Source organism: Panulirus ornatus, chromosome 65, assembly GCF_036320965.1.
Source record: "Panulirus ornatus isolate Po-2019 chromosome 65, ASM3632096v1, whole genome shotgun sequence".
NCBI classification, from domain to species: domain Eukaryota; kingdom Metazoa; phylum Arthropoda; class Malacostraca; order Decapoda; family Palinuridae; genus Panulirus; species Panulirus ornatus.
Window position 1 is genome coordinate 24,864,489 of NC_092288.1, and position 22,717 is coordinate 24,887,205.

At 48.1% G+C, this 22,717-nt stretch overlaps 1 long non-coding RNA gene across 1 annotated transcript; it reads right to left on the reverse strand.

Annotated features, from left to right (window-relative positions):
- Positions 1–18,303: 18,303 nt before the first annotated feature.
- On the reverse strand, positions 18,304–22,135 carry LOC139746577 (uncharacterized). The gene is made up of 3 exons (XR_011712176.1): positions 20,804–22,135; positions 20,511–20,617; positions 18,304–18,419 (listed from the first exon to the last, which is right to left on the reverse strand). It is a non-coding gene; the product is annotated as an uncharacterized lncRNA (long non-coding RNA).
- Between the last annotated feature and the right edge of the window lie 582 nt (positions 22,136–22,717).

Below are 22,717 nucleotides of genomic sequence, written 5' to 3' on the forward strand. Positions count from 1 at the left end.
GACCACTCAGGGTGTTGCTGACCACTCAGGGTGTGGCTGATCACATGTGGGGCAGCTGACCACTCAGGGTGCAGCTGACCACTCAGGGTGTGGCTGATCACATGTGGGGCAGCTGACCACTCAGGGTGTGGCTGACCACATGTGGGGCAGCTGACCACTCAGGGTGTGGCTGACCACATGTGGGGCAGCTGACCACTCAGGGTGCAGCTGACCACTCAGGGTCTCCTGACCACTCAGGGTGCGGCTGATCACATGTGGGGCAGCTGACCACTCAGGGTGCAGCTGACCACTTAGGGTGCGCCTGACCACTCAGGGTGTTGCTGACCACTCAGGGTGTGGCTGATCATATGTGGGGCAGCTGACCACTCAGGGTGCAGCTGACCACTCAGGGTGTGGCTGATCACATGTGGGGCAGCTGACCACTCAGGGTGCAGCTGACCACTCAGGGTCGCCTGACCACTCAGGGTGTGGCTGATCACATGTGGGGCCGCTGACCACTCAGGGTGCGCCTGACCACTCAGGGTGCAGCTGACCACTCAGGGTCGCCTGACCACTCAGGGTGTGGCTGATCACATGTGGGGCAGCTGACCACTCAGGGTGCAGCTGACCACTCAGGGTCGCCTGACCACTCAGGGTGTGGCTGACCACATGTGGGGCAGCTGATCACTCAGGGTGCGCCTGACCACTCAGGGTGTGGCTGATCACATGTGGGGCAGCTGACCACTCAGGGTGTGGCTGACCACATGTGGGGCAGCTGATCACTCAGGGTGCGCCTGACCACTCAGGGTGTGGCTGACCACATGTGGGGCAGCTGATCACTCAGGGTGCGCCTGACCACTCAGGGTGTGGCTGATCACATGTGGGGCAGCTGACCACTCAGGGTGCAGCTGACCACTCAGGGTGTGGCTGATCACATGTGGGGCAGCTGACGACTCAGGGTGCGCCTGACCACTCAGGGTGTGGCTGATCACATGTGGGGCAGCTGATCACTCAGGGTGCGCCTGACCACTCAGGGTGTGGCTGATTACATGTGGGGCAGCTGACCACTCAGGGTGCAGCTGACCACTCAGGGTCGCCTGACCACTCAGGGTGTGGCTAACCACATGTGGGGCAGCTGATCACTCAGGGTGCGCCTGACCACTCAGGGTGTGGCTGATCACATGTGGGGCAGCTGACCACTCAGGGTGCGCCTAACCACTCAGGGTGTGGCTGATCACATGTGGGGCAGCTGATCACTCAGGGTGCGCCTAACCACTCAGGGTGTGGCTGATCACATGTGGGGCAGCTGATCACTCAGGGTGCGCCTGACCACTCAGGGTGTGGCTGATCACATGTGGGGCAGCTGATCACTCAGGGTGCGCCTAACCACTCAGGGTGTGGCTGATCACATGTGGGGCAGCTGACCACTCAGGGTGCAGCTGACCACTCAGGGTGTGGCTGATCACATGTGGGGCAGCTGACCACTCAGGGTGTGGCTGACCACATGTGGGGCAGCTGACCACTCAGGGTGTGGTTGATCACATGTGGGGCAGCTGACCACTCAGGGTGCAGCTGACCACTCAGGGTGTGGCTGACCACATGTGGGGCAGCTGACCACTCAGGGTGTGGCTGATCACATGTGGGGCAGCTGACCACTCAGGGTGCAGCTGATCACTCAGGGTGCGCCTGACCACTCAGGGTGCGGCTGACCACTCAGGGTGCAGCTGACCACTCAGGGTGCGCCTGACCACTCAGGGTGTGGCTGACCACATGTGGGGCAGCTGACCACTCAGGGTGCAGCTGACCACTCAAGGTGTGGCTGACCACTCAGGGTGCGGCTGACCACATGTGGGGCAGCTGACCACTCAGGGTGCAGCTGACCACTCAGGGTGCGGCTGACCACGTGGGGCGCCTGACCACTCAGGGTGCAGCTGACCACATGTGGGGCAGCTGACCACTCAGTGTACGAGCGTGGTTGTCAGGGGGTAATCTAAACATATCTAAACATACCTGATGACCATGGGTTCAGGTCTTAACAACACCTTTGGCGCACGTCCTCCTGACGCACGTCCTCCTGACGCACACCCCTCCTGACGCACGTCCTCCTGACGCACACCCCTCCTGACGCACGTCCTCCTGATGCACACCCCTCCTGACGCACGTCCTCCTGACGCACACCCCTCCTGACGCACGTCCTCATGATGCACACCCCTCCTGACGCACGTCCTCCTGATGCACATTCCTGCTGACGCACGTCCTCCTGACGCACACCCCCCTGACTCAGGCCCCTCCTGACGCACGTCCTCCTGACGCACACCCCCCCTGACTCAGGCCCCTCCTGACGCACGTCCTCCTGACGCACACCCCCCCTGACGCACACCCCTCCTGACGCACGTCCTCCTGACGCCTACCCCTCCTGACGCACGTCCTCCTGATGCACACCCCTCCTGACGCACGTCCTCCTGACGCACACCCCTCCTGACGCACGTCCTCATGATGCACACCCCTCCTGACGCACGTCCTCCTGATGCACATTCCTGCTGACGCACGTCCTCCTGACGCACACCCCCCTGACTCAGGCCCCTCCTGACGCACGTCCTCCTGACGCACACTCCCCCTGACTCAGGCCCCTCCTGACGCACGGGCCCCGTGGTACGTGTTGGAGGGAGTGACCCAGATGTATGGCCTGTATGACTGGTACGTCACACACGACCACGATGGTACGACCCCGGACCACGACGGGACGACCCTGGACCACGACGGGACGATCCTTGACCACGAGGATACGACCCCGGACCACGACGGTACGACCCCAGACCACGACGGGACGACCCTGGTCCACGACAGTACGACCCCAGACCACGACGGTACGACCCCGGACCACGACGGGACGATCCTTGACCACGAGGATACGACCCCGGACCACGACGGTACGACTACGGACCACGACGGTACGACCCTGGACCACAACGGTACGACCCCAGACCACGACGGTACGACCCTGAACCACGACAGTACGACCCCAGACCACGATGGTACGACCCTGGAACACAATGGTACGACCCTTGAGTATGGCTGGCCTGACCTTTGACCTAAGCGTCCTGGGTCAGGTCAAAGGTCAGTGTGGCACGTGACCCCACACACTGATAAGACATCAGGGTTGTGGTGACGTCATCCACATAATCTTATAAAGAAATACATGATGTTGTGAAGAATTACATGGAAGGTGTTACCTTTTGTGTTCCATGGCACAGTATAGCACGTTCGACAACCCTTTTGTGTTCCATGGCACAGTATAGCACGTTCTACAACCCTCTTGTGTTCCATGGCACAGTATAGCACGTTCTACAGCCCTCTTGTGTTCCATGGCACAGTATAGCACGTTCTACAACCCTCTTGTGTTCCATGGCACAGTATAGCACGTTCTACAACGCTTTTGTGTTCCATGGCACAGTATAGCACGTTCTACAACCCTCTTGTGTTCCATGGCACAGTATAGCACGTTCTACAACCCTTTTGTGTTCCATGACACAGTATAGCACGTTCTACAACCCTCTTGTGTTCCATGGCACAGTATAGCACGTTCTACAACCCTTTTGTGTTCCATGGCACAGTATAGCACGTTCTACAACCCTCTTGTGTTCCATGGCACAGTATAGCACGTTCTACAACCCTCTTGTGTTCCATGTTACAGTATAGCACGTTCTGCAACGCTTTTGTGTTCCATGGCACAGTATAGCACGTTCTACAACCCTCTTGTGTTCCATGGCACAGTATAGCACGTTCTACAACGCTTTTGTGTTCCATGGCACAGTATAGCACGTTCTACAACCCTCTTGTGTTCCATGGCACAGTATAGCACGTTCTACAACCCTCTTGTGTTCCATGGTACAGTATAGCACGTTCTACAACCCTTTTGTGTTCCATGGCACAGTATAGCACGTTCTACAACCCTCTTGTGTTCCATGGCACAGTATAGCACGTTCTACAACGCTTTTGTGTTCCATGGCACAGTATAGCACGTTCTACAACCCTCTTGTGTTCCATGGCACAGTATAGCACGTTCTACAACCCTTTTGTGTTCCATGGCACAGTATAGCACGTTCTACAACCCTCTTGTGTTCCATGGCACAGTATAGCACGTTCTACAACGCTTTTGTGTTCCATGGCACAGTATAGCACGTTCTACAACCCTCTTGTGTTCCATGGCACAGTATAGCACGTTCTACAACGCTTTTGTGTTCCATGGCACAGTATAGCACGTTCTACAACCCTCTTGTGTTCCATGGCACAGTATAGCACGTTCTACAACCCTTTTGTGTTCCATGACACAGTATAGCACGTTCTACAACCCTCTTGTGTTCCATGACACAGTATAGCACGTTCTACAACCCTCTTGTTTTCCATGGCACAGTATAGCACGTTCTACAACCCTCTTGTGTTCCATGTTACAGTATAGCACGTTCTACAACCCTCTTGTGTTCCATGGCACAGTATAGCACGTTCTACAACCCTCTTGTGTTCCATGACACAGTATAGCACGTTCTACAACCCTCTTGTGTTCCATGACACAGTATAGCACGTTCTACAACCCTCTTGTTTTCCATGGCACAGTATAGCACGTTCTACAACCCTCTTGTGTTCCATGTTACAGTATAGCACGTTCTACAACCCTCTTGTGTTCCATGGCACAGTATAGCACGTTCTACAACCCTCTTGTGTTCCATGACACAGTATAGCACGTTCTACAACCCTCTTGTTTTCCATGGCACAGTATAGCACGTTCTACAACCCTCTTGTGTTCCATGGCACAGTATAGCACGTTCTACAACCCTTTCCTGGACCTGGGGGACGTAAGGGTTGTATTTTCCGTTATATATACGGGAGAATCGTCTCTCTCGACCAGGCACTGCACCACAGTGTTTCATAACCTACAAGAGTGTTGTTAATCACAACTTACCTGTGAAGGTTATGATAATTATGTTGAATTATATTAACCAAATTATTGCCCAAGTTAGTCTGGGTGAAGAGGCGAAACTGACCTTAATGGGAGAGGTCAGAGGTCAAACGTGGGCGTGGCCCGGTATGGTACAAGTGACCACCCTCATGTATCACGTGACACGTGTCATGACGTCACTAGCACTCAGCCTGGCTGGCCCATGGCTGCCAATGATGACGTCACTGGCACTCAGCCTGCCTGGCCCATGGCTGCCAATGATGACGTCACTGGCACTCAGCCTGCCTGGCCATACCACGAGTGCCATCATGGCTGCCAATGATGACGTCACTGGCGACATCTTGGCCCAGAAGAAGAGGAAGTGTGACGTAACGCTGCCACCTCCTCATGTGGTGCTCTCTATGTGGTCATGTGGTGCTCTCTATGTGGTCATGTGGTGTCTATGTGTCATGTGGTGGTCTCAATGTGGTCATGTGGTGCTCTCTATGTGTTCATGTGCTGCTCTACATGTGGTCATGTGGTGCTCTATGTGGTCATGTAGTGCTCTGTGTGGTCATGTTGTGCTCTATATGTGGTCATGTGGTGCTCTGTGGTCATGTGGTGCCCTCTATGTGGTCATGTGGTGCACTATGTGGTCATGTAGTGCTGTGTGTGGTCATGTGGTGCTCTCTATATGGTCATGTGGTGCTCTATGTGGTCATGTGGTCCTGTATGTAGTGTCATGTGCTGCTGTATGTGGTGTCATGTGGTGCTGTATGTGGTGTCATGTGGTGGTGTCCGTGTAGTTAACATTTGTGATTAGTATTTAGTGTGTTTGGTGGACTTCTAGACTGGTCCCCCCCCCTCCTCCATCTGTTGAACATTCATACAACGTTTGAAACGTCTGTATGTTCTCCACATTCACGTCTGTATGTTCTCCACATTCACGTCTGTATGTTCTCCACATTCACGTCTGTATGTTCTCCACATTCACATCTGTATGTTCTCCACATTCACGTCTGTATGTTCTCCACATTCACGTCTGTATGTTCTCCACATTCACGTCTGTATGTTCTCCACATTCACGTCTGCATGTTCTCCACATTCACGTCTGTATGTTCTCCACATTCACGTCTGTATGTTCTCCACATTCACGTCTGTATGTTCCCCACATTTACGTCTGCATGTTCTCCACATTCACGTCTGTATGTTCTCCACATTCACGCCTGTATGTTCTCCACATTCACGTCTGTATGTTCCCCACATTCACGTCTGTATGTTCTCCACATTCACGTCTGTATGTTCCCCACATTTACGTCTGCATGTTCTCCACATTCACGTCTGTATGTTCCCCACATTCACGTCTGTATGTTCTCCACATTCACGTGTGTATGTTCTCCACATTCACGTGTGTATGTTCCCCACATTCACGTGTGTATGTTCTCCACATTCACGTGTGTATGTTCCCCACATTCACGTGTGTATGTTCTCCACATTCACGTGTGTATGTTCTCTACATTCACGTCTGTATGTTCTCCACATTCACGTCTGTATGTTCTTCACATTCACGTGTGTATGTTCTCCACATTCACGTATGTATGTTCTCCACATTCACGTGTGTATGTTCTCCACATTCACGTGTGTATGTTCTCCACATTCACGTGTGTATGTTCCCCACATTCACGTGTGTATGTTCTCCACATTCACGTGTGTATGTTCTCAACATTCACTGTCTGTTGTAACAAGTGTCTTGCTTAATGTTATGTTCTCTGGTTGTTGTGTTCTTAACTCTGGAAGAACTGTTTTCTTCGTCAGGTGAACAACACAAAAATATTCCTTCACTACATTTACTGATGTATTATGTGTATAATTTATACACAAGTAACGTAAGTCATTTATTTCTCCATATAATGGTCACTTTTTATGGTATAAGTGTGGAAAATGTACTTACAAACTGTTACTTAATGCTGATAACACAGCAAAGGTACCTGCTGTGTTACATGCTACAGATAACACAGCTAAGGTACCTGCTGTGTTACATGCTACAGATAACACAGCAAAGGTACCTGTTGTGTTACATGCTACAGATAACACAGCTAAGGTACCTGCTGTGTTACATGCTACAGATAACACAACAAAGGTACCTGCTGTGTTACATGCTACAGATAACACAACAAAGGTACCTGCTGTGTTACATGCTACAGATAACACAACAAAGGTACCTGCTGTGTTACATGCTACAGATAACACAACAAAGGTACCTGCTGTGTTACATACTACAGATAACACAACAAAGGTATCTGCTGTGTTACATGCTACAGATAACACAGCAAAGCTATCACACAAAGCCGATGCTAAATGCGTGTAATTACCTAATTGTACTTGAGGGGTGTGGTGGGGTGGGTGGGGGGGGGAGTGTTCTACACTGGTGGGGTCCCATCTCGTGTGAACATTCCATACTACAATACTACATCATAAACGTTTGTATACTGTCTACGTTAAGTATGTTCTTAAGTCATTTGCTTCCAACGTTAAGTATATTCTTAAGTCATTTGGTTCCAACGTTAAGTATGTTCTTAAGTCATTTGTTTCCAACGTTAAGTATGTTCTTAAGTCATTTGGTACCAACGTTAAGTATGTTCTTAAGTCATTTGGTTCCAACGTTAAGTATGTTCTTAAGTCATTTGTTTCCAACGTTAAGTATGTTCTTAAGTCATTTGTTTCCAACGTTAAGTATGTTCTTAAGTCATTTGGTACCAACGTTAAGTATGTTCTTAAGTCATTTGGTTCCAACGTTAAGTATGTTCTTAAGTCATTTGCTTCCAACGTTAAGTATATTCTTAAGTCATTTGGTACCAACGTTAAGTATGTTCTTAAGTCATTTGCTTCCAACGTTAAGTATGTTCTTAAGTCATTTGCTTCCAACGTTAAGTATGTTCTTAAGTCATTTGGTACCAACGTTAAGTATGTTCTTAAGTCATTTGTTTCCAACGTTAAGTATGTTCTTAAGTCATTTGTTTCCAACGTTAAGTATGTTCTTAAGTCATTTGGTTCCAACGTTAAGTATGTTCTTAAGTCATTTGGTTCCAATCCTCCTTCATAACTGTACTTATAAAGGTACTTATGTACATCTCTTCTAACATGATATTCCGACTTGGAAATGTAGCTTCTTTGCCAGCCATCCACGTGGCTGGCACCGTGTCAAATGCTTTCTGGTAGTCCAAATACAGATGATCCACCCAGCCTTCGACAGAGCTCACTCTCTCGTAGAAATCTACGATCCGTGTTGTCTGTTGTTCATGACACCTTCCTCCTGCCTCCCTGCCCACTGTATCTCTCCTAGAACATCTTCAGTGGCCAGTCCAGTGGTGTGTGCACACCTCCTCACCATGGCCTTCGTGTGGACTTGCACCTCGTAGGGTCATCCAGCAGACGTTATCAAAATCTTGTGTTGTTATCTATAAGATAGGAATTGTAAGACCTTATCATTCCACCCCAGTGGTGTTGTGGCCTCTGGCGTCTCCCACTGTGGAAACACTCTGGACGTGTTCCTCAGTTCCTCACATATCCTCGTCCCACTGATCCACCAAACCTGGTGTTCAAACTTTTCTATAACAATTTATTTCTATAAAATATATGAGGAAACGTTTGCATTCTCTCGTCCCTTGGCCACAAGAATATTTGACCAAGGTTTTCACATGTTTTCCTTGTTATGTTGATAATGGCCTCATGTTCTGGTGTACATATGTACCCCACACTACATATGTGGGACTCCTCACCGCTCCACAACGTCTTCAGTTAACACAAGTGCTCAATGAGGAGGTACATATGTGCTCAGGCCTTCACCAGGTGTGTGTGTGTGTGTCTGTGTATACATTATATCCTCCATTACGTCAACATTCACACAGAGAGACGTGTATGTACATGAAAGCAGAGCACACACACACACACACACACACACACACACACACACACACACACACACACACATGTGACGTGTACACGCCTCATTTACATAAGTATGAATGTCAATTCGACCTTCACAAAGTGTATCATTCGTCAGTCTCTGCTGACTCATTTCTCTTAATCACTGTTTTGTGTCTGTACTGCAACATGGTCTGACATATTCCCAATTATCTCAGTTATTATTTATCACACATTGGCTCACATCTCTGGTCATTTAACCATAAATGTAAATGTCACATTTACCCTATAGATGTAATTACATAAATGTATTTGTTTCATTTACACATAAATGTAATTGATACATTTACACCAATGTAATTATGTTGAATTTACATAAATGAAATTGTTACATATACTCATAAATGTAATTATGTTACATTTACACGAATGTAATTGTTACATTTACCCATAAATGTAATTATGTTACAATTACCCATAACTGTAATTGTTACATTTACCCATTAATGTAATTATGTTACGTTTACACATAAATGTAATTATGTGACATTACCCATAAATGTAATTATGTCACATTTACCCATAAATGTAATTATTAGATTTACACAATAATGTAATTATGTTACATTTCTTATCGTCGTTCAAGTTACCTTGTGCTCATAACACATGTGCATCAGTGTTGCTGATTTTTCTTGTGCTTGTCTTGGTTCATTTTCTTGTTCTTGTTTCTGTTTTTCTTCTCTCCTTTATTACCTTTTTTCTTCCCTTTGTTTTTCTCTTGATTCTTCACGTTTGTCTTGTCTCTTCCATTCTTCTCCTCCTTCTTCTTCTTCTTCTTCTTCTTCTTCTTCTTCTTCTTCTTCTTCTTCTTCTTCTTCTCTTTATTATTTATCTTCTTTGCTTCCTGTCTCGTCTTCATCACATTTGCTTTATTTCTTTTTATTATTTTATTCTTTGATATTCTCTTCATCTTTCCATTATCTTCATTTTTCTGAACAGGCTTTGAACTTATCATGATCTTCCCTGAACCTTGAACATCTGTCTCTGAACCTTTCACTATCTTTCCTGAACCTTGCAATATCTTGGGACTTTTTCTTTTCCTTGAACCTTTCATTTTCTTTGAGCCTTTTACTATTTTCTTTGAACCTTTCATTTTCTTTGAGCCTTTTGCTATCTTCTTTGAACCTTTCATTTTCTTTGAGCCTTTTGCTATCTTCTTTGAACCTTTCATTTTCTTTGAGCCTTTTACTATCTTCTTTGAACCTTTCATTTTCTTTGAGCCTTTTACTATCTTCTTTGAACCTTTCATTTTCTTTGAGCCTTTTACTATCTTCTTTGAACCTTTCATTTTCTTTGAGCCTTTTACTATCTTCTTTGAACCTTTCATTTTCTTTGAGCCTTTTACTATCTTTTTTGAACCTTTCATTTTCTTTGTGCCATTTACTATCTTCTTTGAACCTTTTGGTTTCTTTGAGCCTTTTACTATCTTCTTTGAACCTTTTATTTTCTTTGAGCCTTTTACTATCTTCTTTGAACCTTTCATTTTCTTTTTTGAACCATTTATTTTCTTCTTTGACCCTTTTAGTTTCTGTGAACTTTTTATTTTATTGTTTGAGCCTTTTATTTTCTTTGAGCCTTTTATTTCCTTTTTTGAACCTTTTTTATTCTTAGAACCTTTTACTTTCTTTGAAACATTTATTTTCTTCTTGGATGCATTTATTTTCTTTGAGCCATTTATTTTCTTTGAGCCATTTATTTCCTTTGAGCCGTTTATTTTCTTTTTTGAACCTTCTGTTTTCTTCTCTGAACCTTTTATTGTTTTCTTTGAATCTTCATTGTCTTCTCAGCTTCTCCCATCATCTTTGAACCAGATATTTTCCTCTTGTTTTCATTTTCTTTCCTCTTCATCTTCGTCTCTGGAGTTACAATCTTATTCCTCCAGTTATCACCTCTTCTCGTGTCCTCATCTTTCTTGTCGTCTTTCGTTTCATCGTCATTTCTCTTGTTCTTTCTTCCCCTTTCCTTAGTTTGATCTTCTCCTTTCGTTTGTTTGTTTGGTTTGTTCTTAGTGTGTTGTGTTTGCTGGTGAGTCTGACTGATGGACTCCAGGCTGCTGGCTTGTTTGCCTCCAAGTTGGGCGTTTCTGGAACCATTTCTAGTCTTTGTGAGTTGTCTCCTTTTCTTCTTATTTTTGTCTCTATTCTTCATTCTTCTGTTCCGTTTCTTTCTTCCGTCTTTCATTTTCTTTCTCTTCGTGTCATTTTTGTTTTTGTCCTTCTCACTCGACGTTATTTTATCCTTGGAATTCTTAAGACGTTTCGTGTATGTTTTCTGAGTTCTCTCTGTTGTCTGTTTTCTTCTTGTCTTCTCTCTATTATTCCTCTTTATCTTCTTCCTCCTCCTCCCAGGTTTCTTCATCTTCGCCAGTATCTTCCGTACCTTGCCCCACACCTCTGTGTCCTGCACCATCCTGCGCAGGTCGCGCACTCCCACCTCCCTGTCCTCCTCCTCGAGGACGACCCCAGCCGACCCCAGCAGGTCCTCCAGCTCCGAGTTGGAGGTCACCAGCTTCCACAGTCCTCCTCCCTCCTTGGGCGTGAGTCTGTGGAGGATCTTCCTCCTCAGCCTCTGGTCTGGGACCAGGCTCTGGAGGTGGGAGGGCGTGACGTTGGGCTGGAGGCTCCGCCAGTCCACACTGGCCTCCTGCAGGAGAACCTGGAGCTTTCTGTCCTCCTTGATCCGCTGACGAAGGGAGTTCGATCCTGATTTCCTGTTTTTCTTCTTGTTCTTCTTCTTCTTGTTCTTCTTGCGTCTATCCCTGCTGTTCTCTCCTTGCCCACCTCTTCCTTCTTCATCGTCGTTCTCCTGCATCTTGCCCTCGCCCCTTGGCCTCACGCCCACGCCCCCGTGGCCGCCCGCCAGCAGGCTCCTGCTCCTGTAGTCATCATACTCGTAGTCGTAGAAGAAGTCGACGGGTATGGGTGCAGCGGCGCCCTCGGGGCAGAGGTCGTAGTACTGGTACTCCCCCAGCAGGTAGTTGTAGCACGGCTGCCCCGTCAGGTCCAGGTCAGAGTAGAACTCCTCCGGCAGCAGGGCCGTCTCCTCTCCGTCAGGGCAGTCGTCGTACGCCAGGTAGTCCACCCCGTCGAAGATCACACAAGATCGACCCTCGAACTTAGACGACTCTTCTCCTCCTCCTCCTCCTGCCTCTCCTCCTCCTCCTGCCTCTCCTCCTCCTCCTTCCTCTCCTCCTCCTCCTCCTCCTCCTGCCTCTCCTCCTTCCCCTCCTCCTTCCTCTCCTCCTCCTCCTCCTCCTCCTCCTTCCTCTCCTCCTCCTCCTGCCTCTCCTCCTCCTCCTTCCTCTCCTCCTCCTCCTCCCTCCTCTTCCTCATCAGGGTACAGCTCCTCGTATTCATCGAGGGAGAGCACGTACTCAGCCTCGGAGGGGCACTCCGTCTTGTACTCGAAGTACTCGTCTTCCACCACGTAGCAAGGCCCTTCCACGACGCCTCCTCCTCCGTCAGCGTCTGGGGTCTGGCCTGCCTGGAAGTCCTCCAGTGTGGTGTAGATGGGGTCCTCCAGGTGGGGGGGACACTCCTCGTAGTAGTAGAAGTAATCGTCGTCTCCAACCACCTCCACACACGGCTGCCCCCCAACCCCAACCCCACCCGGCTCACCTCCACTAACCTCAGGGGAACCTCCACTGTCTACACTGGCCTCACCACTGTCCCCTGTGCCGCCTCCACTGTCCCCTGTGGCGCCCCCACTGTCTACACTGGCCTCACCACTGTCCCCTGTGGCGCCTCCACTGTCTACAGTAGCGCCTCCACTGTCTACTGTGGCGCCTCCACTGTCTATAGCGCCTCCACTGTCTACAGTGGCCTCACCACTGTCCCCTGTGGCGCCTCCACTGTCGACAGAGCCGCTTCCACTATCTACAGTGGCGTCTCCACTGAAGAAACTCTGGTAGTTAACGTTAGGTTTGTCTAAGGTGGGGTCGAACTCAATTGTAAACTTGCGTCCACCTGAAATATAGAAAGAATTCAGTGGTTAAGACACTGGGTAAAAGTAATTCAGTGGTTAAGACACTGGGTAAAAGTAATTCAGTGGTTAAAACATTGGATCAAATTAATTCAGTGGTTAAGACACTGGGTAAAAGTAATTCAGTGGTTAAGACACTGGGTAAAAGTAATTCAGTGGTTAAAACACTGGATCAAATTGATTCAGTGGTTAAGACACTGGGTAAAAGTAATTCAGTTGTTAAGACACTGGGTAAAAGTAATTCAGTGGTTAAGACACTGGGTAAAAGTAATTCAGTGGTTAAGACACTGGGTAAAGTAATTCAGTGGTTAAGACACTGGGTAAAAGTAATTCAGTGGTTAAGACACTGAGTAATGAGGATTGAGTCAATCAATCTAGGAAAATTACTTTAAATTACCTTGAACTGTGGAGAACTTTTACTGATGAAGTCAATTATCTATTATTGCTGAGCTAACATGTCTAATTATTTGGTTATTGGATACAGGAAGATGATAACTTAGTTATTGATAACTAAATGTGTAGGAAAGAAGATATAGTAACCATGTGTACATATATGTATGTGAGTCATTGGTGTACATTCTCGATGTACATAACCATGTGTACATATTTATATGTACGTGAGTCAGTGGTGTACATACACTATGTACGTAACCATGTGTACATATTTATATGTACGTGAGTCATTGTTGTACATACTCGATGTACGTAACCATGTGTACATATTTGTATGTACGTGAGTCAGTGGTGTACATACCCGATGTACGTGAGAGGGAGTGAGTTCGTGGGTAATGTACTACTGTAACGAAGTAATGTACACACGAGTACACCTGCACGGTACACCTGTACAGTACACGTGCACGGTACACCTGTACAGTACACGTGCACGGTACACCTGTACAGTACACGTGCACGAAGTAATGTACCTGGCGACCACTGTGTTCTGCCAGACGTGTTCAGCTGCTCTCTCTCTCTCTCTCTCTCTCTCTCTCTCTCTCTCTCTCTCTCTCTCTCTCTCTCTCTCTCTCTCTCTCTCTCTCCTGGACACATCGTGTTACCCATCTATCGACCAGTCTGTCTGTTTATCGATCTATCTGTCAAAAAGGATGGGGGGGTGTTCACCCCACAGCGGGAGGTTGTGCGTCTGAGGGGTGGGGGTTAGTTAGCGAGGGAGGAGGGGGTTAGTTAGCGAGGGAGGAGGGGGTTAGTTAGCGAGGGAGGAGGGGGTTAGTTAGCGAGGGAGGAGGGGGTGGGGGTTAGTTAGCGAGGGAGGAGGGGGTGGGGGTTAGTTAGCGAGGGAGGAGGGGGTTAGTTAGCGAGGGAGGAGGGGGTGGGGGTTAGCTAGCGAGGGAGGAGGGGGTTAGTTAGCGAGGGAGGGAGTGAGGGAGGGAGGAGGGGGTTGGGGTCGTACCTGTGGTGGAGTGACAACCGTTGTGTTGGATGGTGGAGAGGTCGTCCACACGACCCCCTGACCTGGCCACCACCGCGCGCAGGCGCGCCAGTGTCTGCAGCAGCAGCAGCAGATAACAAGATAAAGATAAATGACTGATAACAGTAGGGCGGGGCCAGACCTAATGATAATAGTAATTATTGATCATGATAATGATAATTGATAACAGTAGGGCGGGGCTAGACCTAATGATAATAGTAATTATTGATCATGATAATGATAATTGATAACAGTAGGGCGGGGCCAGACCTAATGATAATAGTAATTATTGATCATGATAATTGATAATAGATGCTAGTAAATAATGATTATAATTACTAATAATGTTACAAACAATGATAATTGATAATGATACTAGGAAATAATAATGCTATATAATTAATGATAATTGATAATGATAATAGTTTATAATGATGCTAGTAAATAATAATGATAATTATTAATGATAATAATGATACAAATAATGATAATTGATAATGATAATAGTTTATAATGATGCTAGTAAATAATAATGATAATTATTAATGATAATAATGATACAAATAATGATAATTGATAATGATAATAGTTAATAATGATACTAGTAAATAGCAATGATAATCATTAATTATAATAATAATGATAATTGATAATGATAATAGTGATATGATAAATGATAATGATGCCAGTAAATAATTTTGCTAATAATTAATTATAAAAATAATGAAATTGATAATGATAATAGTTAATAATGATAATAGTTAATGATAATAATCATTAATGATTATAATGATAATTGATAAAGATACCAGTGAATAATGATAATAATGATAATAATGATGATAGTGATAATGATAATAGTAAATAATATTGCTAATAATTAAAGATAATGATACTGATACTTGTAATGATAATTGATAATGATAATAGTGATAATAACACTAGTAAATAATATTCCTAATGATTAATGATAATGATAATGAGACCTATGGCTCTCTCTCTCTCTCTCTCTCTCTCTCTCTCTCTCTCTCTCTCTCTCTCTCTCTCTCTCTCTCTCTCTCTATCTATCACACACACACGTCCCAATTGGACGGGCAGTAGACATTGACCTGACCACTGACACAGGTGTCATGCCACTGACCTGACCACTGACACAGGTGTCATGCCACTGATCTGACCACTGACACAGGTGTCATGCCACTGACCTGGCCACTGACACAGATGTCATGCCACTGACCTGGCCACTGACACAGGTGTCATGCCACTGACCTGGCCACTGACACAGGTGTCATGCCACTGACCTGGCCACTGACACAGGTGTCATGCCACTGACCTGACCACTGACACAGGCGTCATGCCACTGACCTGACCACTGACACAGGCGTCATGCCACTGACCTGACCACTGACACAGGCGTCATGCCACTGACCTGACCACTGACACAGGTGTCATGCCACTGACCTGACCACTGACACAGGTGTCATGCCACTGACCTGGCCACTGACACAGATGTCATGCCACTGACCTGGCCACTGACACAGGTGTCATGCCACTGATCTGACCACTGACACAGGTGTCATGCCACTGACCTGGCCACTGACACAGGTGTCATGCCACTGACCTGGCCACTAACACAGGTGTCATGCCACTGACCTGACCACTGACACAGGCGTCATGCCACTGACCTGACCACTGACACAGGTGTCATGCCACTGACCTGACCACTGACACAGGCGTCATGCCACTGACCTGACCACTGACACAGGTGTCATGCCACTGACCTGACCACTGACACAGGCGTCATGCCACTGACCTGACCACTGACACAGGCGTCATGCCACTGACCTGACCACTGACACAGGTGTCAGCACGATCCATGACACGGTCATGCCACTGACCTGACCACTGACACAGGCGTCATGCCACTGACCTGACCACTGACACAGGCGTCATGCCACTGACCTGACCACTGACACAGGCGTCATGCCACTGACCTGGCCACTGACACAGGTGTCATGCCACTGACCTGACCACTGACACAGGTGTCATGCCACTGACCTGACCACTGACACAGGCGTCATGCCACTGACCTGGCCACTGACACAGGTGTCATGCCACTGACCTGCCACTGACACAGGCGTCATGCCACTGACCTGACCACTGACACAGGCGTCATGCCACTGACCTGGCCACTGACACAGGCGTCATGCCACTGACCTGGCCACTGAATAGGGTATGGCCCGACTGACCACGATAGGCATGCCATGTGGCCAACACAGGTCCTCCATGACCGCCCTACAAGGCGTAACCACTGATGATCCCTGTCACGTCCACCACTGCTGCCACTGACTCGTCGTCCAGAATGACCTGAAACACGACACAGGTGTTCATGCCACTACCTACACTGCACGGTACCATGCACTACCTGACCCCTGACACACCTGCCACGACTACCACTGCACAGGTGTCACCATGACTGACATGACACATCATGCCACGACTACCACTGACACAGGCGTACCTGCACGGTGACCACTGCACGGTCTACTGCACGCTGACACTGACAGCGTCAGCCACTGACCTGCCCTGACACAGCTGTACATGACACCTGACTGCACTGACACAGGTCATGCACGACCTGACCCGTAGCACCTGCACGGTGCCACTGCACAGGTACATCCCTGACCGGCACCTGCACGGTGCACTGCACGTACCTGTACCATACACAGCGTCTGCACGTGACCTGTACATGACACCAGGTGCACTGCACGAACCTGCACGGTACACCTGCACGGTCACCTTCACCGGACACTGAGCAGTACACCACGGTCTGCCCAGACTCCACGGTCATCCACCTGCACCCGAGTCACATGCACCTGTAACGACACAGGGTTCCAGCACTGACTGCACGGTACACCTGCACGTCACCTGACGGTACACCTGCACGGTCCTGTACATACACCTGCACGTGACACCTGCACGGTGCACCTGCCACTGGTACACTGTACAGTACACCTGTACAGTACACCTGACAACCTGCACACTGTACAGTCCCTGCACGTACCTGCACGGTCACCTGCACGGTACACCTGCACGGTGCACCTGCACGGTACATCTGTACAGTACACCTGCACGGTGCACCTGTACAGGACACCTGCACGGTGCACCTGCACGTACACCTGCACGTACACCTGCACGGTGCACCTGCACGGTACATCTGTACAGTACACCTGCACGGTACACCTGCACGGTACACCTGTACAGTACACCTGCACGGTACACCTGCACGGTGCACCTGTACAGTACACCTGCACGATACACCTGCACAGTACACCTGCACGGTACACCTGCACGGTACACCTGTACAGTACACCTGCACGGTACACCTGCACGGTGCACCTGTACAGTACACCTGCACGGTACACCTGCACGGTACACCTGCACGGTGCACCTGCACGGTACATCTGTACAGTACACCTGCACGGTGCACCTGTACAGGACACCTGCACGGTGCACCTGCACGGTACACCTGCACGGTACACCTGCACGGTGCACCTGCACGGTACATCTGTACAGTACACCTGCACGGTACACCTGCACGGTACATCTGTACAGTACACCTGCACGGTACACCTGCACGGTGCACCTGTACAGTACACCTGCACGATACACCTGCACAGTACACCTGCACAGTACACCTGCACGGTACACCTGCACGGTACACCTGTGTGAGGAACAAGATATCTTCATACATGTTTAGTCAATTCAGAAAATTATTGATCATATGTTTGTTGTGTTAACGAGCCGGGGGGGGGGGGGGGAGGGGGGGACTCACAGTGGGCTGGGCCAGTGGGGGGGGAGGGTACTTAGTGGAGGGGTGGGTCATTGATCAGTGGGGGGAGGGCCGGGGGGTTGGTCACTTACCAGTGGGGGGTTGGTCACTCACCAGTGGGGGTTGGGTCACTCACCAGTGTGGGGGGGGGGGGGGTTGTTGACTCACCAGTGGGCAGTGTGAGGACCATCTGAGCACCGTTGAAGGCCAGGTTGTAGGCCAGCGTGGTGAAGGTTATGGCGTTGTACACCCCACCTGCGCTCAACCCCCACAACTGCTTCCTGAAGATGAAGAAGGAACACCACACATTACACCTCCACACCTCCACACCTCTCTCTCTCTCTCTCTCTCTCTCTCTCTCTCTCTCTCTCTCTCTCTCTCTCTCTCTCTCTCTCTCTCTCTCTCACCTCGCCAAGTCATTGTTCTTTATTTTTTTTCTGTGTAATTACGAATGTGTGGAGGAAGTTTAGGTGGGGCACTGGTGTGTGTGTGTGTGTGTGTGTGTTTAACATCCTGTAGAGGTGGTAATGCGTGACGTCATGCGTGACGTCATGCGTACCATAAACAATGGCGGACGCCTCAAACGTCAGCAACGTTAACAATGGCGGCCACGCCAGGGTTGGCCGACCTTCACCCGTTTTCTTTCCTCTTCCCGTTTTTGTTTTGTCTTTCTCATGAAAGTGACAGTCATGACGTAAGCATATAACATAATGTTGTTATTATTATTATTGTTGTCCGTGACTGAAGCTTTCAATATACTAATAATAATAATAATAATAATAATAATAATAATAATGATAATAATGATAATTATAAAAATAATAATAATTATTATTAGTAGTATAATAATAATAATAATGATAATAATAATAATGATAATAATAATGATAATAATTATTATTATTATTATTATTATTATTATTATTATTATTATTATAATAATAATAATAATGTTAATAACTATAATGATAAAGAACGTTCGTTTCGTTATGAATAATTAATAAAGACATTGTAGTTATAACAAGGGGCGCGGGGGGGGGGGGTAGGGGGAGGTGTATATTGATTGTTATTATTGTTGATGTTGTTGTTGACAATGGTTGTTGTTGTTGTTGTTGGTGAGGAGTGTTGTTGTTGTAGCGGGTTGCACCAGCTGGGATGAGGCTCTATGTGTGGTTGTACAGGTGTCGACCTGCCACCAAGGGACGGGGGATCTCTCTCTGCTGGCAGGTGATGATGGTGGCGGGGTGGTGCTGTACCGTCTTCCTGAACTGTGGGCTGACCTGGTTGTACTTGTGTTGTACGGAGGGGGGTACACTCGTGTGTGTGTAGGTGTGTGTGTGTGTCTGTCTGTGTATGTATGTGTGTGTGTGTGTGTGTGATCATACACATGTGTACTGTACCGTATGTATGTATGTACCCCTGTCTTTCTATACCTGGCTTTGGTTCAGGTATTTGGCAGCCACTGGTGACCCAGCCGTCCACATACATCATGACGTGACCTCATGACAGGTCGCCCGCCAGGCACGCCGCCAAAACTCAGATAAAAAAAAGAAAATAAATTAATATGTCGAGTGTTGGCAGCCCTGCCAGACCCTCTGACGTCACCAGGTACGGTTCCGCGCCATTTTCCCCCTACCATGAACAAGGTCATTGCTCCCACGCGTCTATTTTCGACTTTATACGTAGTACATATAAGGTCGTAGTTCCTGCTTTCTTTTTTACCTAGTATGAACAGAGTATAAAGGTGTTCCCGCGCCTTGTATTTACCCACATATACATTTTTTCCCGAGGATGAACAAGGTCACTGCGACCGCTCTCTTATTTTTCCAGTATGAACAAGGGTTATCTTATTTTTTTTACCTAGTACGAACAAAGACACCGTTCTCGCGTGTTTTTTTCTTCTCTAGTATGAACAAAGACACGTCAAGCAACACACATGGGTTATTTAAAGACGTTATTTTGAACTGATCAGATTAAGCTTTGGCGTTAATTATATCAAAATTATGAAAGGTAATTATATTACACTTATGAAAGGTAATTAATATATCTGATCACATGCACGCTTAAATAAATGTAAGAAATGACACAAGAATACGTAGCCAAGTGAGGATAACACGCACACACACACACACACACACACACACACACACACACACATACACACACACACACACACACACACACACACACACACACACACACACACACACACACACACACACACACACACACACACACACACACGGTAGGAGAGGCACCCATTGGTCTCTCTCTCTCTCTCTCTCTCTCTCTCTCTCTCTCTCTCTCTCTCTCTCTCTCTCTCTCTGTGTGTGTGTAGATGACAGTAGTGAGTGAGTGAGTGTTGGCTGGACCTGAAGATGATGGTGAAGTCGCTGCCATCTTGGCCTGGGCTGAAGGTGAGGGTGTAGCAACGCGCTGCTGTGTTCGTCATCTGTACCACGTGCCACGTGCCTGAGAACTGGGGGGGGGAGAGAGGAGGGGTCAGTCAGTCTGTACCACGTGCCACGTGCCTGAGAACTGGGGGGGGGAGAGGGGGGGTCAGTCAGTCTGTGTCGCGCTTGACCCCCTCCCCCCCCTTTTGTATTTGTTTACATCAAGAATACCATCAGAACAGAGCAGTAAACAACAACAACAACAAACTGACCTGGTCTGGCCGGAAGTCGTTGACCACAGGGTACCTCCTGCACTGACCTATCTCGAACTTGAAGGTCAGCGTGGCTGGGGTCAGCGCCATGACCAGCAAGGTCAGCACAACCACACACTGGTGGTCAGCACAGCCCCCCCTCCCACCTACCCCTGACCACACGTACCCCATACCTCCTCCTGTGTGTGTGTGTGTGTGTGTGTGTATGTGTGTGTGTGTGTGTGTGTGTGTGTGTGTATGTGTGTGTGTGTGTGTGTGTGTGTATGTGTGTGTGTGTGTGTGTGTGTGTGTGTGTGTGTGGCCCACGCTCAAACCACAACACCACAGTGAACCACTCACAACACTTGCGTTAGTTTTCGTTACTAGGTTGGTTCGTTATGTGGTTGGTTAGTTATGTGGTTGGTTAGTTATGGGGTTGGTTAGTTATGTGGTTGGTTAGTTATGTGGTTGGTTAGTTATGTGGTTGGTTAGTTATGTGGTTGGTTAGTTATGTGGTCTTATGTTTCATCAACTACTAGTGTCATTAAGGTCTCAATGGTCAGTTTAAAACCACCGGTCGAAAAGTTTTTGAGTTCAGGATAATTCTCATACCATATAAACTGTCACTGTATATACCATATAAACTGCCACTGTATATACCATATAAACTGCCACTGTATATACCATATAAACTGCCACTGTCTATACCATATAAAATGCCACTGTATATACCATACAAGCTGCCACTGTATATACCATATAAACTGCCACTGTATATGCGATATAAACTGCCACTGTATATACCATATAAACTGCCAATGTATATATATTGTTCTTGCAACACTTTACGAACACAAGCTGATGCAGGATTTCCATAAGTTGCAAGATCACATCACTGTCAATTTCTCTTGTGTATGTAGCAACACACACACACACACACACACACACACACACACACACTGAGGGCGTCTCCTGCAGACCCCCTGAGCGATGTGGTCTGCGTCAGGAGGTCTTCTGGAAAAAAATCAGGCCTGCTTCTGTTGTGTCTGTGGACCACACGTCCTTGCGTCTTGAGACGAGAGTTTACAATTGCCTCGTTTGGTCGTTAGAAAACCCTTGTGATCCGTCGTGATGTATCACACCAGCGGAACCCGGAGTGGGTGTACCACCTGCAGGTCCAGCTGAGAAAGAACGTGAAGATGAGGTGGAAAGATGAGGGGTCTACACTTCACCTAGGTCCACCTAGGCCTTTGGTCAGGTCCACATGGTCCTCCATACACGTGTGTGTGGTGGTCAGAAGGTCCGTGTTGCTGTGTTGTGGACCAGATGTGGTCAGGTCAGGTGGCGGTGGTCCACCTGCTGTGTTGTGGACCAGATGTGGTCAGGTCAGGTGGAGGTGGTCCACCTGCTGTGTTGTGGACCAGATGTGGTCAGGTCAGGTGGCGGTGGTCCACCTGGCTTGCTGTGTTGTGGACCAGATGTGGTCAGGTCAGGTGGCGGTGGTCCACCTGGCTTGCTGTGTTGTGGACCAGATGTGGTCAGGTCAGGTGGCGGTGGTCCACCTGCTGTGTTGTGGACCAGATGTGGTCAGGTCAGGTGGCGGTGGTCCACCTGGCTTGCTGTGTTGTGGACCAGATGTGGTCAGGTCAGGTGGCGGTGGTCCACCTGCTGTGTTGTGGACCAGATGTGGTCAGGTCAGGTGGCGGTGGTCCACCTGGCTTGCTGTGTTGTGGACCAGATGTGGTCAGGTCAGGTGGCGGTGGTCCACCTGGCTTGCTGTGTTGTGGACCAGATGTGGTCAGGTCAGGTGGCGGTGGTCCACCTGCTGTGTTGTGGACCAGATGTGGTCAGGTCAGGTGGCGGTGGTCCACCTGGCTTGCTGTGTTGTGGACCAGATGTGGTCAGGTCAGGTGGCGGTGGTCCACCTGCTGTGTT